The sequence below is a fragment of the Lissotriton vulgaris genome, unplaced genomic scaffold (assembly GCF_964263255.1).
Source record: "Lissotriton vulgaris unplaced genomic scaffold, aLisVul1.2 SCAFFOLD_2626, whole genome shotgun sequence".
Taxonomy (NCBI): domain Eukaryota; kingdom Metazoa; phylum Chordata; class Amphibia; order Caudata; family Salamandridae; genus Lissotriton; species Lissotriton vulgaris.
Window position 1 is genome coordinate 112,742 of NW_028251576.1, and position 4,474 is coordinate 117,215.

Sequence of the window (4,474 nt, forward strand, 5' to 3'; positions counted from 1 at the left end):
ACTGCTAAGCAACTAGTAAGAGAATATTTCCTGAGATATGGGTTGCCCCGCGTCATCTACTCAGACAACGGCCAGCCCTTCTCCTCTGAACTCATGAAGCAAGTGTCTCTCCTGTTAGGGTACACTTGGAAATATTACTGTGTAAGACATCCTCAAGCAGCAGGTCTAGTGGAGAGACACAACCAGACTTTGAAGACAAAATTGGCCAAGATATGTACAGACAAAGGCGTGGACTGGATGGTAGCCTTACCGGTTGCCCTTTTCTACATGCGTATGGTGGCACATTCCAGAACTGGTCTATCTCCGTATGAGGTGGTCTTTGGCAGACCACCAAATATGTGGGGTACGCCAATGCCTAAAAGAATTACTGATGTAGACAGCAGAATATTGACTGATTACCTGGCTTCCTTGATGTCTGCACTCCAATCTTGTCGTTCACAGGTCGCTGCAGCCTTCCCTGACAAAACCGCCCCTGGAGAACACACCATCCGACCCGGCGACTGGGTGATGATAAGAAACTTCGACAGGACCAGTCCTCTTCAGCCTAGGTGGAAGACTCCGAAGCTCGCGCTCCTAACCACGCGGACGGCGGTGAAGGTCGAAGGCAGGAAGGGCTGGCTACACGCGAGCCACTGCCGGAAATATTTTGGACAAAGAGACACTGTTGCCGGCGACGCTGCCAACCCTAGTGACATTGTAACAGAAAAATCTTTTGTGCCCTTGGAACTGACCCCACAACAAGAATATAAATCAAAGTTGAGGTCTGCCATCCGGACTGTGGCTAATTAAGACCACTGGGCGCAGGTCCAGTGGTGAAGCGGTTGGAGCATGGGGATGGATTTAAACACCTTGACTATGTGGGAAAAAGATAGAATGAAACGCAGAAACAAGAACTTTAGGAACTTGCGTAGTGGTTCAATCATATGTTTAATGATATTGTTTTTCTTTATAACCATTATGACGTGTCTTGGTTGGATCCTCCACACTGTTTTTCCTCCAACACCACACACCTCTCATGCACCCAACAGCACTCAGGAACACACATATCATGACCTACCCCCTCATGAACAAGCCCATAGACTAGCCTTGCAAAACAATACCTTTATACAGATGTTACACTACACTCATCAGGCCAGCAATAGCACAAATTGCTGGATATGTGTCCGCCTCCCACCTCATCAGAAAAAGGGAGGGATGCCTCTTTTCCCCTTTCCATTTTCCTATAATGGGACTTGTGAAGCCTGGTTCGCCCTAATAACAGCTGACAATACTACCCCCACCTCCTGCCCTGACGGAAATAATTCATGCAAGAATGGGTGGCCTTGGGGGGACTTAAACAAGGTACTTAATGCTGCCTGTTACCCAAATAAGGATGGAAATCCTCAGGCGACAGGTACAGTCCTAGAAAGTGAAGAATACAAGCAAGGAAACATAACCATGTCCTACAAGATGTTAAATACCAAACCTAAAAAGAATGCTGGTCCCACTTCCACCTCGGTCTCACCAGTAAAAGGACACCTGTGCATCCAGAAAAATGGCTCTGTTCCATTAGGGCACAGTGACTGTCATACCACTATAAGTTTTGAAGACAGAGGAAAGTCTTCATTTCTAGCATCTCGCCATACTTATTTCGTCTGTGGCCAAACGGCCTATGTGCAGCTGCCCTTGAACTGGGGGGGGGACTTGCTATATAGCATTCCTGTTACCTCCTGTCTTTGTGGCCCCATCCACTTACCACCGAGACCTCCTGGTGCCCCATGTCAGACATAAAAGAATGATCGATACCTCCTTGGTTGACCAAACAGAAACCTCATGGGAACAGTATACAGATTTTAACAAAGGGTTCTTCTTCTTTGTTGGCCCTGTACAGAACAGCAAGCTTATACGCAGGTTGACAAGGACCTTAGAGGCTGTTGTAAACCAGACGGCGTCTGCCCTGGGGAGCTTAACCCAGGAGCAGTCCGCCATACGATTGGTTACTCTCCAAAATCGCCTTGTCCTTGACATCATCCTGGCTGACAGAGGCGGAGCCTGTAAAATTATAGGCTCTAGCTGCTGTATATTTAGTCCTGATAATTCCCCATCTGTATACACAGCCATAACAAAATTACACAAGATAGCTGTAAGTTTACATCAAGAACCTGGCACTTGGACGTGGTCTGATTGGTTCTGGAAGATAATATCGTCCTGGGGATGGTAACTGCTGTCAGCAGCAGGTATAATATTCCTGATAATAACTGGATGCTGCCTTTGCATCCAATGTGGTCCTGCCCTGTGCAGTCTATGTGCTGCAAACTGCATTCCTAAACCACTTGCCCAGCAGAGAGAAAGGGAAAGAATTATGCTACAAGAATGTATAGATGATCTCATGCAAATTGAGATATAATGTAGGTACACTCTGGGGTAAGGAGGGAATGTGGAAATAAAATGGACAATTGTGCCCCACCATGTCCCTGTTTCTGCCCGACAGCCATTTGTTTATTCAGACAAGCACCCATTTTGTGTGACATCCATTTTGTCTTCAGACCCACAAGCAAGACACCCTGCCTCTGGCACCCCCATTCATTGACCACACATTTCTGTGGTTCTGCCAATTCTGTGAACCAGCAGACAGTTCTTGTCTTAAGAAATAGTTTCTGTCCTTGACTGCAAGCCAGAGAGCAGATGGTATCTGTTTTACACAAGATAGTTCCTCTTTTTGACTCTTGTGGTTCAGCCAATTCCCAGAACTAGCAAGATAGTTCCTGTTTTACACAAGATGGTTCCTGTTCTTGACTCTAAGCCAGAGATAAACCCCCAAATGAGTAAGGGCCTTCAACTGAAAGAGAACACATTTCCACACACCACATGCCCTCTCACGAGACACAAGACACACCCCTACCTTAACACATCTGTTGGAAATTACTGCTTGTCACTTCCCTTTTTCTTGTCACTTCTCTTTTCTTCTTTTGCCTATTGACTGAAAACTGTATAAATATTCTGATGTGTGAATAAAGCTGCAGACCACTCCTGTACCCGCTTGGTGCTGGAGCTCTCCCCTTAACTCGAGTTACTGGACGCTTTTTGTTGTACTTGAGCACCACGGACTCCTCTCCTTGCTTTGACTGAAATTATGATTATTAAGTATAGAAATTCTAAGATGAGGTAATATTGAATTAATTTACCACAGCTTCATGAATTTTATTGGCAAGATTCGCACAATATCGATGCGTTTTGCCTTTCAGCTTTTTCACAGTACCGTGAAAAGCGTCCGGATTGAGCAAATCTTGTCAATAAAATTCATGAAGCAGCCGTGAGTATCTTGGATTAATCTTGTATTATGGAGAATTTGCGTGTCGATATATATATATATATATATATTACCTACTGGCGGTCGCCAGTAGGTAGTTATAGTTAGGATTTTTTTCAATGTTAAATCTCAAAATTCTATTTGGAATAACTTTGGCGCCGGTTGACGAATCTGCCTCAAAATTTCCTCAAAATGGCCTCGCGGCGTTCCGGTCCTTCCCTGAAAGTTTGGGGGGGATTGGTCAAGCGGGGGCCGAGATAAAAGGGGGGTCCCAAAACGCGTTTTCCCCATGTTAATTTCCATAGGGCGGTCGATTTCACTTTTAGCCCGAACGGCTGAATGGATTTCCACCAAATTTGGCAAAATTGTAGGGACTGGTAGCTCGATGTGCCTTTGCTATGTCTCAAGATATGTGCTCCAGTGGATTTTGAGTAATTAAGGTTCAAAAAAATATATATATCTATAGCCGCGCTCCGGTACGCGCACCGGGCGCTTACCGCGACTTGCGCGCAGAAAGCTGATTGGCTCTGGGGTGTCTGTAAACATTCTAAACAGTCCGGAGCGGCCGCCATCTTGTGTCTCGGTAGGATCGAGACACGAGAGGTGGCCAAAACAAAGAGGGAAATGACCATAAGGGGGCAGAGTAGACCCCCCTTAACCCCCTAGGTTTGATGTGGGGGCCATAAAAGGGCCCCGCGGAGCAAAAAAAAAATAAAAAATGTTTTTGATTTTCGCGGGGTGAGCGCCCGGTACGCGCACCGGTACGCGCACCGGTAAGCGTACCGGGGAGTGTACCATGGGGAAAAAGAATGACAGTTTTAAAAGTAGCTGTTTAAAAAAAAAATGTTTTGTTGTTTTTTTTATACATACACATACACATACATATATATAAATGCATATATATATATATGCATATATGTGTATATGTGTATATGTATGTGTATATGTGTGCGTGTAGAGAGAGGTAGAGAGGTAGAGGTGTAGAGGTAGAGAGGTAGAGAGGTAGCGGTAGAGAGGTAGAGATTAGTAGAGAGAGAAGAAGAGAGAGGTAGAGAGGTAGAGAGTAGAGAGTGAGTATTAGAGAGTAGAGAGTGAGTAGTAGAGAGTAGTAGAGAGCAGTAGAGAGAGTAGCAGAGAGTGAGTAGTAGAGAGTAGTAGAGTGAATAGTAGAGTGAGTAGTAGAGA

General features: G+C 45.3%; 1 pseudogene; it reads left to right on the forward strand.

Moving 5' to 3' along the window:
• The first annotated feature begins 828 nt into the window (after positions 1-828).
• On the forward strand, positions 829-2,200 carry LOC147662843 (endogenous retrovirus group V member 2 Env polyprotein-like; annotated as a pseudogene).
• Positions 2,201-4,474: the final 2,274 nt, after the last annotated feature.